Here is a 12,454-nt window from a genome sequence, read left to right on the forward strand (position 1 = left end):
AGCACTTTAAAGACTAGCAAAATAGTTTAAAGTGCTACTTGACTGCTTTTTGTTTTGATAGTGTATAGATTAGCTCGGCTTACTCTCTGTTACTACACATAATATGGATTTCAAAATATGGCTCAGCTATTTTGACATACAGCAGCTGCAGACACCGAAGCCTATTCTGAATACAGTCATTGGAAGGATTGTGGCTTATTTTGAACCAGGCACTATTCCCTCTCTACACAGTCCCTATGTTAAAAGAGCTTTTTGAAATATTCAAAATAGCTGTAGTCATGACCCCAAGACACACTCAGCCAGGGCTCTGCTCTCTCTCTCTCGCTCTGTTTCCTTTGACATCGTGGCCTAAGGCAGGAAAAGTCTCTTCTTGTGCTCAGCTCTCGTAGAAGTGAAGAGAGGAGAAATTGGTATTTCCATCATCCTCAGAGAGTGGAAGAGGATTTTCTTCTCTTCAGTTCTATCCCCACCTGCCCAGAGAGGAGAGAAAATAACCCTTCCTCAGCTGACTGTCCCCCTCAGCACCTCTGGGGCACCTGGCATTGGCTACTGTCAACAGGCAGGACACTGGGTTAGAGGGACCTTTGGTCTGACCCAGTATGGCCGTTCTTATGTCTTATGTCTTTCCACATCAGCTCTATCTGTGCACTGGGCCTAGACATGAATTACGTATATCCAGGGGACGGTAAGGAAATGGGGAGCTCAGCATTCCTGTTCCTCACTTACACAAGGACAATAGATGGAGGGTCAAAAAGGTGATGGGAAAAGTGTTACTGAGAAGGGGGAGGGGATGGTGCGTGTTGAAGGGCTGGATGGAGATTTCTGCTTGGAGAGTTCTGATTCTTCACACCTGACACTTGTCTAGCCAGGGCAGTCGGGGCAGGTGAGCATCAGTCACGAGATTGTTCTCACATGAAAGGGCACCAGAGGCTCTCTGTAGTTATTTGGAAAGAACAGAAAGAGGGGAACTGCTGGCTGGGTATTAAATATTCAGGATTTTTCTGCTGCCAGTTTTCTTGACAAGCCGGCAAACTCCCACAGCCTGGTGGTGACGGCATTTCTACCACTACTCCACTGGAGCAGAGCAGCCCCAGGAGGCCTTGAGTTGCCTCAGCCCCCAGGAGGCAGCTTGATTTCACTCTTCTCCTCCCACTTCTCATTTCCATGTGGGTAGGTCTGTTTGGAGACACCTGAAGCTCCTGGTGACCCCAGCTGCTTTGCTCTCCCCTTGTCCTGGGCCCCTTTGACCACATTACAGGGGTTGCACAAAAGCTGCCTGAAAGCTTTGGCCAACAGTTCTTAGCTCACACCAAGCACCACAGGTTAAAACTCCAACACCCCCCATCTCACCAAGGAGCAAATCATCCCTGCTCTCCAATTCCAACAGAGCACTTGCTGGGGGGAGAGGAAGTAAGAAGCAAAGCTGTGCTAGCTGGGAACTGAACCCAACCAACTGCATGGGAAGCAGCCATGCTAACCACTACACCACCAGCACCTCTTTGTGGGTTGGGAGGGGGGCTAAAAGGGCAACATGCAGAAATATGAATTACTGACCATGTGGTTTCCACCCCACCCCGGTTCTTTTTTCATTAGTTGTAGGCATCCTTCGATCCCAAGGGATCCTGGGTTTGCGCCCCAGCTGGACTGATTCGCGCAGTGTCTCCTGTGGCTGTGCAGTCCAAGGCGGGAGTGGCAGTCCTTTCCGCACAGTGAGCAGCAGGAGGCAGACGTCGCTCTGGTGTCACGGGCACGGACCTCTCTGAGGGCTCTCCTGCCTTCCGCTTCCTTCACCAAGGTAGTTTCATACATAACAAGAGCTTCCTTCACTCCCTGTTTCCAGACATGCCTGTCTGAGGCGAGCGAATGCCAGGTGTTCGCACTGATGGAGAGAGCACTGAGGTCACACTTGCACGTGTCCTTGTAGCGCAATTTAGGTCGCCCTTTCGGCCTCTTTCCAGACGCCAGTTGGCCGAAGAGGAGGCACTTCGGTGTTCGGCCATCCGTCATGCGTGAGACGTGGCCCAGCCAGCGCATATGCCTCTGTTTGAGAAGGGTGACCATGGAGGCGGTGCTATTGGGGACCTTGTCCTGCCATGAGATACCGAGTATGTGCCTAAGGCAGCGCATGTGGAATGTGTTGAGCCGCTGCTCTTGTTTTGAGTGCAAAGTCCATGTTTCACTGGTGTACACTTACAGGAGCTCAACGGCCTCCTGGGACCCAAGGAGGCAGCACTGACCCTCCATGTCCTACAAACCACCAGGTCAGATGGCGCTTGCCAGGGGGCGGCAGGAGGTGTCAGGACCTGTATCAGGCGGCAGCTCCCACCCAACAGGCACAGGAACAGAAGCCCAGAGCCATGACAGGGGTTCCAGCAATGGGGCCCTCATCATCTCTGTGTCCTCAGAGGTCTCCATCTGGGCCCCCTCCACCAAGGCCTCCCCTGAGTTCCTCTAGGGACACCAAGGTCGGTTTCGTGCATGTTGGACGCCTGGCACAAGGGGAGGGGAGGCCAGCAGTGGCCCACTCACACAGCCACCAGCTCCAGTCTGGATGCACCCCACATGGCCGTGCTCCCTGAGCCTCAATGGGGGCCTCATGCAACACTCAGCACCTGGCCCTGTGGACAGCACCACAGGCTGCATGCCCAGGGAGGGAGGCTGACCTACACCGCATATGTCCCACCCACGCAGGGACCCCCCAGCCACACAGATCCCTCAGGGACCCCGGACAGATGGGGGGACAAGGTGGAGGGGGGCACACAGCCCCCAGGGCCAGGTCATGGTACTGACAGCCTTTCCCTGGGTCCCCTTCTGTCTCCAGAGCTGCACCATCCAGTGGCCAGACAAGGCCTGTACACAAGCCAGAAAGGCCCACACCAGAGGGCGAGGGGGCTGGAACTGCACCCCTAAGAGAGCCCACATGGGGCCAGTGCTGGGGCATGTGCTGGTACCACTGTGGGGAGGAGGAAGCTGCTGCTGTCACTGCTCACACCACCCCCCTGCAGGACATGACTGCTGTCACGCAGGAGAGGCTGGTGATGGAGCAGGAGGCCTGGGGGTGGGTGGCAGGCAGCCTGGACACCCTCACACAGGCTGTGACCACGTGCCTGGCTCAGCCTCCCACCCCATCAGCAGTCCCTCCCACAGGTCCTGCAGCTCCTCCCTCCACATGTCCCTCACAGTGTCCCACAGTTCCCCCACCCCTCCACCCACAGTCCCTGACATTGGTGCCCTGCTCCCACCCAGCCTTCCCCCATCCCCTCCCTCCCTTCCTGTAGCCCCCAGTGAGCCCAAGCCTGAGCCCACTGGACCCCTTCCTTGTCCCCACCTCCTGATGGTCCCAGCTCCATCCCAGCCTTGTGAGAATATGGACTGTGGCCTCCCACCCGCTCCCCAGAGCCCTTTCTGAGTTCTGTTACCCCACCCCCTCTCCAAGACCTCCTCTAAGTTCCATTGCCCCCACTGCCCACCCCAGGACCCCGTTGTCTATAGTCCCCCATCCCTCTTGTTAATCGTTTACACTTCTGTTTATGCAGTTTGGAATCCATTGCAAGAGTTTCATGAAATACTTTCTTTCTCAACACTCCCTGTCCCTGGTGTCTATTCGGAGGCCAGGAGGGTATGGGAGTGTCGGGGGGGGCGTTAATAGTGAGAGGTGGGTGCGTGGGAAGGGAGTTGTGGTGCTGGCTGTATGTTGGGGGGTCACATGGGCCCCCGCACAAAGGCCTCCCAGAGGAACTTACTGACCTGCACCCTGACCCTCTGTGCCTGACAGCATGGGAAAGCAGCCAGCTGCTTGGAGCCGTGGCCAGACCCAAAACCCACCCCTGCATGAACGGCTCTTGCTTTACCTCCACAGTGTTGTGGAGGGAGCAGCATGTACCCACCACATCTGGTACATTGCGTGGGATGGCCTCCAGTATCCTGAGGGGGCCCTGAAAGTGCCCTTCAGCCACCTAATATTGCAAGCCCAGTTTAGGAACTAAATAAAAACGTCATGGCTGGGCTCAGTGTGGCCCATGTAGGGCCCACTCAGCCACTCATGCAAGGGGTAAATGGCATTGGGCATTATATCGGGGGGCTAGTGGTGTCCCCATTTGGTAGTTCCCAGGTTGGGATGGATGTCTTCTCCTGCATGCTGCAGCAGAGCCATGAGTTGGAAGATACGGGCATTGTGGGCTCACCCAGACAAACCCACACAGAATGCCATAAATTGCCCCTTGGTGTCCACGCAGGTCTGGAGCACCCCAAAATGGTACCCCTTGCAATTGATGAAGATGCCTGTGCTGCATTCTGGGGCCTGGATAGCAATGTGGGTCCCATCGAGAGCTCTGAAGCACTTGGGGAAGTCCAGCTTCTCAGCACCCATGAGGGTGACTTGCAGATCGCAGACACGGACAACCCAGTAAAGTAGGTTGTTTTTGATTGCCCAGAAGACCTGAATGGTGTGTGGGGAGAAAATGTCCATGTGTGCGTGGTGGGGTGCTCCATGCATCCCCTTCCCCTCCTGCCACCAGGTCCCAGCCACCCCACCCTGTCCCTCTCCCCTGTCTCTGAGGGTCCCCCTTGCCTGGTAGCCCTCCTCCCCGTGGTGGGGAGGTGCCCCAAGCATGCCCTACCTCCAGCAGAACAGCCACAATGGTGGCCCTGCCCACCCCCAATTGATGGCCAAATGACTTGTGGCTGTCCAGGGTAGTGAGCCTTCAAGTAGCAATGGCTACCCCCTTGTGCAAGGGGAGTGTGGGCGGCACATGTGTGTCATGGTGCTGGGGGGCCGGGGAGGGCCAATGACTTAACTCCAGAAATCGCCTCTTTGTCATACTGAAGTTGTGGGGCAGCGGGTGTCGTTCCAGTCCCCCAGAACCAGCCTGTCCCATCACTCGCTGCTGGAGGGTGGCAGCTCGGAGCAGTGCCTACAGGCTGACCATGGCCTGGATGGGTCGGGCACCAGGGAGTCTCTGGGGGCCATTGTGTGCCACCAAGTGGCTTCTCCATGTAGTTGAGTTCTCGGTGCTCTGGGTACAAGCCAGCCCTTGGCATGTGCAGAATGAGTGTGTTTTGGAGGAGCCCTTTAAAGGAGCACCAGGCTGCAGCCCCCAGAAGGGCTTATCTGCCTTGCTAGCGCAGCCATGGCATTTTCTGGCCCTTTTCTCCCAAAAGAGCACCCGGTGACATGTGGCTGCTTCCTTGCAAACCAAGGGCCTGGTCTTTTCAAAGAGCGGCTCACAATCTCCTTTCGCTTGGGGCGTGTGGACGCTCACTTTCGAACGCTGATCTCTCAGAAGGGGGCTTTGGAAAGTTTGCCTTTTGACATCACACTGTGGTGTAGACTCAGCCAGCCACGGGGAAAAGGGTAGAAAAGCAGAACCAGGTCCCCACGTGAAGATTGCAGCATAGTGTAACAAAGGAAATGTGTGTGTACATCAAAAAAGGATAAAATTCTTTTAACAACTAAGAAACAGAAACTTTTAAACACCATTTTCACTCTGTCTGCTTCTGAACATTTCATGGAAAAGCAGCTAACGCAATTCTCTTCACTCTAAAAACTTGTTTTAAACTTTACAATAAGGACCAACCACTCAGACTAAGTTCTCTTCTTCTTGTTTCCAAGAGAAAACAAGAACAATCATCAAAAGCAAACAGCAGCATTGCCTGCTTACCTCATGCTCAGAAGAGAACACTTCAATTCATCATCATGGTTGGCAAGACCAAGAACACCCACATGCCCTTCTCTAGCTACACACTACAAAAATGATCCCTAAAAGTACAGTCTTAACCACATACTCCTCAGCTGTACACCCAGCAGAACACGCACAAGCTTCCTGCCCATGGGGAACATTTTCAAACAGCTGCTTCCACCCTCCTCGAACTAAGGGACAAAAGTCTAAAACCAACCACATCTTTCACTGAAGCCCAATTCAGCTGCTTTGGGACGCAGTGTATCAGAGGCTGTCGCATGTGGCTGTTTGCAGACACACCCTTCCTGATTAGCATACAGCGCCCTTTGGAGTCAATCAAACCCTCTCACTTTTACTTCCCCAATCTGCCACTTTTCTTACAGGCTCTCATGTGACAGGTATAAGGCACAGAGGACTCTGACAGGTTAGTTCCTTCTGGCCAGCTGTGCAGGTGATGTAAAAGGAAAGTAGAGAGGCACTGAAATCAACAGGCACCAATTGAAATGAAAACAAAAAAGCAGTCCAGTAGCAGTTTAAAGACTAACAAAAGAATTTATGAGGTGAGCTTTGGTGGGACAGACCCACTTCTTCAGACCAGAGCCAGCCCAGAACAGACTCAATATTTTAGACACAGAGAACCAAAAACAGAAATCAAGGTTGACAAATCAGAAAAAAACTATCAATGTGAGCAAATAAGAGAGCAGAGTGGCAAGGCGGGGTGAGGGTCAAGAATTAGATTAAACCAAGTATGCAAAAGAGCCCCTAAAATGTCCCAGAAAATTCGCATCCTGGTTGAAACCAAGTGTTACTGTGTGGAATTAGAATATGAAAGAGAGTTCAGCAGTTTCTCTTTCAAAAGCAGACTGAAAATTCTTCTTCAATAAGACGCAAACTCTTCACTCATTAGCAGAATGGCCCACTCCATTAAAATGTAGACTAACTGTTTTGTGGATCAGGAGTGTTTTGATGTCTGTTTTGTGCCCAAAAACTCTTTGTCGCAGAGAGTTTGAAGTCTGTCCAATATACAAAGCACCCGGGCATTGTTGGCACAGCATGGCATAAATGATGTTAGCAGAGAAACATGAGAATGTGCCTGTGATTCTGTGAATAATCTGGTTAGGTCCAGTGATGGTATCTCCAGAAAAGATATGTGGATAAAGCTGGTAGTGGGGTTTGTTGCAAGGAAAAGTCCCAGAACTGGTGTTCCTGCGGGATAGACTCTAGATATTGGTCAGAATCCTCGTAAGGTTGGGAAGTTGTCTGGAGAAGAGAACAGGCCTGTCACCAAGGGCCTTCTGGAGTGTGGCATCCCGATTAAGGATAGGTTGTAAGTCTTTGATAATGCATTGCAGTGGTTTGAGTTGGGGGCTGTAGGTGATGACCAGTGGTGTTCTGTTCTTGGCTTTTTTGGGCCTGTCTTGGAGTTGCTGGTCTCTGGGTATTTGTCTGGTCCTGTCAATTTGTTTTTTTTTTTCTCCTGGTGGGTAATTCAAGTTTATGAATATTTTGTAGAGATCTTGTAGTTTTTGGTCTCTGTCAGTTGGATCAGAGCAAATGCGATTGTATCTGAGGGCTTGACTGAAAACAATGGATCTCGTTATATGTTCAGGATGGAAGCTAGAAGGGTGTAGGTAAGTATAGCGATCAGTGGGTTTCTGGTACAGTGTGGTACTGATCAGACCATCCTTGATTAGTACTGCAGTGTCCAGGAAATGTATCTCTTGCGTGGAGTAATGGAGGCATAAGTTGATGGTGGGGTGGAGATTGTAAAAGTCTCTGTGGAATTCTTCTAGAGTCTCTATACCATGAGTCCAAATCATAAAAATGTCATCAAGGTATCTTAAGTAGAGGAGGGTTAATAGGGGATGAGAGCTGAGGAATCGTTGTCACTTCCACAGCTAGGTCAGTGCAGGGCAGCCGACGTTAACCTAATGATGTAATATAGACAAGGTCTTAGTCTCACTTCCCAGGTGGTGTTTCCAATTCAGCCGAAGCTGCTGGTGGTGGTGGTATTTGGCTAAAATCAAGGCACCTCATCTTTTAGGCTCTTGTGGACCCAGCTCAGGCATCCTGATGCTCATGGTCTTCCGGCCCCAAATGGTGAAAGCCTGGTCTGTGCCCTTTGCCTTGGGCTGTAAATATTATTTATTAAGCGATGATCCGTCTCTTTCTGGTCCAACCCAATCTGATGAGGCCATTTTTCAGGGTGGGGATGAAAATGGTGTCAGGTCCCAGGAGTTGGGGGTCAATGTTCCCTCTGACCTTTTCCATGCAGGTGTGGAATGCATTTTATGCACACTCGTGACTGAGCAAATGTGCACCATCAGTAGAAACAAGAAACCGAGCTGGGGATGCTCTGCTAAAGGGCTGGGGAGCATTGGAAACTCTGCTGAGCACTCGCACGAGCCCACCGGTTACAGGGAACACCGACGGCGGCTGCAGCACAAAGATGGAACTTGCTCAAGTAGGTGATTTTTCTCCCCAAGTCTCTTTTTGTAAGGCAGCAAAAAGGGAACGGTGGCTGGGACCCCCCAGTCGTTTGTCTGCCAACTAGGCCTGATTTGGGACAGAACAATTTAGGTGACTTAACATGGAGTCTTGGCCAGGGGCCTGAGACAGGGGAGCGTAAGATGGGGAGCAGCAGAAGGCGCTGCTGGAGAGGTGCCAGTGAGTGCACTGTGGTTTGGTGGGAGTGAAGTGAGTTCGCTGGGTGTTTGCCGTTTGATGCTGATTGCAGCTGATTTCTGTGATGGTGTCAGGTGGGATTGTGTGTCTGGGAGGGTTTGATCCCTTGTTCCCTTGGTTGCCTTTGATCAGCCTGAGGCTCAGCCTGCCCCTGTGTGGCTAAGGAGGGGGAAGGCCTGAGCTGGGTGAGCAGCTTTAAAAGCCAGAGGCAGAGCAATAGGGGAGGGAAGGAAACAGGGAAGTGTAAAAGGGAGTTTGATGGGATCAAGTTAATGCCTTTGGCTCTTTTTGAGCCCCTTGATGCTATTGAAATCTCCACAGCAGTTCCCATCCCCTGTGTGAGCAGAGAGGGACTCAGCCTGTTTTCTTTTCTCCCTTCCCTTCCACACCCCCAGGGCGTTGCAGGCACCACAGACAGGTGTGTGTCTCCCTCCCCTTCCCGTGGCATCCTTCTGGCCACAGGCTGAGATCAGCCAACTAACCCAAGGCTCAGCTACCCGGTGGGGCTGGTGACACAGCTCCTGTGCTGCATTACAGAGCTGGCATTCATGCAGTTCTCAGAGCAGAGAAGAGAAGCCTGGTGCAGATGGTGGGTGTTGGCCCCTTGACTGTGTGGTCACACTGCCAGAGTGGGAGGTTCACCTTCACTCTCCTGAGAGGTTCATATCTGAATTCTGCCTCAGTCTTGCCCCTGCTCTAACAGAAATCCAAAGCAACCACTGGTGCGCTGTTCGGTGAGGCATTGAATCAAGGCCAGTTCAGCATGTGGAGAAAGCCACTCGCCTCAGGAAATGGATTTGAACCCACCTTTCCTTCTGGAGGCCAGAACATCCAGGGAAAGGAAAGACAGTATCTTACATCTGGCACCTTAGACCACGCAGCTGTCTCGACACTGCTGGAAATAATGCTCTTGAGCCACTAATTTTCTTTAATATTTTATGAGTCAGGCAGACAGTTTCCATACACAACTGTAGCACAACTCTTTCAACACCAAACAGCCATTCTCCAGCACAGCAGGTTTTTAGACACAGTCACCCTGACCTAATGCTGGGACGTGCTTTGACATTAGCTGAAAAGAAATGGATGAAGGAGAAACTGCCAGATTGCCACCCTGAGGGTTGGAATTCTTCTATCATCATCTTTGCTAAATAGGGGGCAACCAAGCACCCAAGTGATGGGAGCTCTTATTAGCTGCGTCTACACGTGCACGCTACTTCGAAGTAGCGGCACCAACTTCGAAATAGCGCCCGTCGCGTCTACACGCGTCGGGCGCTATTTCGAAGTTAACTTCGACGTTAGGCGGCGAGACGTCGAAGTCGCTAACCTCATGAGGAGATAGGAATAGCGCCGTACTTCGACGTTCAACGTCGAAGTAGGGACCGTGTAGACAATCCGCGTCCCGCAACGTCGAAATTGCTGGGTCCTCCATGGCGGCCATCAGCTGGGGGGTTGAGAGATGCTCTCTCTCCAGCCCCTGCGGGGCTCTATGGTCACCGTGGGCAGCAGCCCTTAGCCCAGGGCTTCTGGCTGCTTCTGCGGCAGCTGGGGATCTATGCTGCAGGCACAGGGTCTGCAACCAGTTGTCAGCTCTGTGGATCTTGTGTTGTTTAGTGCAACTGTGTCTGGGAGGGGCCCTTTAAGGGAGCGGCTTGAAGTTGAGTCCGCCCTGTGACCCTGTCTGCAGCTGTGCCTGGCATCCCTATTTCGATGTGTGCTACTTTGACGTGTAGACGTTCCCTCGCTGCGCCTATTTCGATGTTGGGCTGAGCAACATCGAAGTTGAACATCGACGTTGCCGGCCCTGGAGGACGTGTAGACGTTATTCATCGAAATAGACTATTTCGATGTTGGCTGCACGTGTATACGTAGCCATTGGCTCATATTCTCCCCCATCCTTAGATATTAAAGTTTCATGAAAGGAAAAAAATAACCAATGAGGAAGAAGGCAGAGCTCTTAAGGATTCTTCCACAAATGAGTTGGCCCCACAGAAGAGGTAGCAGGACTGTTTCTACCTGGCTTAGAACAAGCAATTATTTACAAGTTCAACCAATGTGCTAACCACGACACTGCAGAAAATACACACTGGTGTTTTGGTGCTTTTATGAAGTGTTCACAGGAGCTAGTGCATCAGCAAGTTTCCCTTCGAAGAACGGGCAAGCAAAGGGCACGAAGAACTTCTAAAAACTTCATCAGTAGCAGTGGTGCAACAGCTTCTCCAATTTGCCTTTTTCACAAGGAGGAGAAACAGAGACAAACCTTCCAACCAACAATGTTCATATCTGCTCAATGTTTCCTGCCACCGCCCAGGGACCCCTTCAACAAACCAGGAAAGCAAAATGCAAGACCCTCAATGGATTCTCTTCTTGCCATTGGTTGCACCCAGAGCACTTAGGAGAGGCAGACGTGGTGTTCCCAGGCTCCATCCCCAGTGCGCAGGAGGCCCAGCAGCAGAGTCACAGCCCTGCCAGGCCCAGGAGAGGGAGCAGATGGAAACAAGCCCTAAAGGCAGAGTGCAGCGTGTAAGCTGGGGGAGAGAAGAGTCAGTGATACACAAGCAGCCGGTCCTCTGGTGTAAAGCACAGAGCTCAGGACTCTGCCTCTTGCAATCTGAGTTAAACTCCTCAGTAGGACTGCCTCAGTGTCCCTTTCCTCACAGCAGTGCAGGCTTGTTCCACCTTTACTGCTCTACCCAGCTCTAAGCCCCTGCACAGGTAATGGCGCACAAGCTGCCTGCTTCAGTGACTGCTCCACTCCTGTCCCCAGTGTGTGCAAAAGCTTTCTCCCAATAGCACGTATGTTCCATACTGTTCAGGGGGTCACCATCATGCCTGCCCTGCAGACAGCCACAGACACCCCAGCCAGGCTGCCACCTCCCCTCCGGCAGCCCCAGGTTTATTTAACACAAACCATCACCTTCCCCTTCTCAATGACACTTTTCCCATCACACTTTTGAACTCTCCATCTCTTGTCCTTGTGTAAGTGAGTCGGATGAGCACCGAGCTCCACATTTCTCACCGTCCCCTGGGTAATCATAGCTCATGTACATGCCCAGTGCACAGCTGGAGCGAATGCAGAAAGCCCTGAAGCTGCAGAGCACTGAAGGGGGACAGTCAGCTGGGGAAAAGTTTTCTTCTCTCCTCCTTGGGCAGGTGAGGATAGAAATGAAGAGAAGAAAATCCTCTGCCGCACTCCAAAGAGGATGGAATTATCCATTTGTACTGTCTTTGCTTCCACCAAATCGGAGAACAAGAACAGCCGTGTGCTACCAAAGGCCAAGACGCCAGTGCAAGCTGGGAGAGACCTGCTGTATTGGCTGAGAAAATCAATATCAATGCAAGAAAGAAACTGCCTAGGAGGGGATGTGATGTGAACCCATGACACTGGGGGAGGGTGGAAGCCTTCTCACCATGTACCAGAATTTGCAGTCACTACCCCAATTTACCTCACAGTCTGCTGCCCAGCAGATGGAGTCAAGGGTGGATGAGTGTAGGTGTGTATAAGTGTGTTGCACAAAGTCCAGGTCTCCTCAGGGTCTCTCACAAGTACTGAGATGGAAACACAGGTAATATCAGGAAATTCTATGATATAAGTCACTGATAGCAACTCCAGTTCCCAATTCCCTCTCCTCCAGCCCAAAGGCAGCACTCTGGCGTAAACCACCCCCCAGCCCTTAGCATTTAGCCTCACTGTCCCTTAACCCCTTCCCCTCGGTCCCAAGTGGCCCAGTTCCCCAGCGGGGGCTGCCCTGCAGAAGGGTTTAGTACCTCACAGGAAGTGCCCCACACCAGCTCTCCTTTGACACTGGAGCGTTTGCCTCTGTTCCCGCACTGAGAGATCCGTTATTTCCTTACAGCCTCTCCTGTGCCAGGAAGGCTTCACGGGCTGAATGACGAGTGCGTCAGGAAAGTGCCAATCAAATTAGCCAGTGATTCGATTTAAATGTAAGACTGAATTTCCCGCCCTTGTGCTCCTGGGCAGCCTCCTCTGTGGGCAGCACCGTGTGAGCGCGGTGAGCCCAGGGTCCGTCACAGACCACACAGATGGGGCTTTGATCCTCTTCACAGAACAGTTTCAGAGCCTCCTGATGCTC

The 12,454-nt window shown here is 52.1% G+C and overlaps 1 pseudogene; it reads right to left on the reverse strand.

Annotated features, from left to right (window-relative positions):
• Positions 1-5,574: 5,574 nt before the first annotated feature.
• Positions 5,575-5,774, reverse strand: LOC142016222 (small nucleolar RNA U3; annotated as a pseudogene).
• Positions 5,775-12,454: the final 6,680 nt, after the last annotated feature.

This window comes from Carettochelys insculpta, chromosome 7, assembly GCF_033958435.1.
Source record: "Carettochelys insculpta isolate YL-2023 chromosome 7, ASM3395843v1, whole genome shotgun sequence".
Classification (NCBI taxonomy): domain Eukaryota; kingdom Metazoa; phylum Chordata; order Testudines; family Carettochelyidae; genus Carettochelys; species Carettochelys insculpta.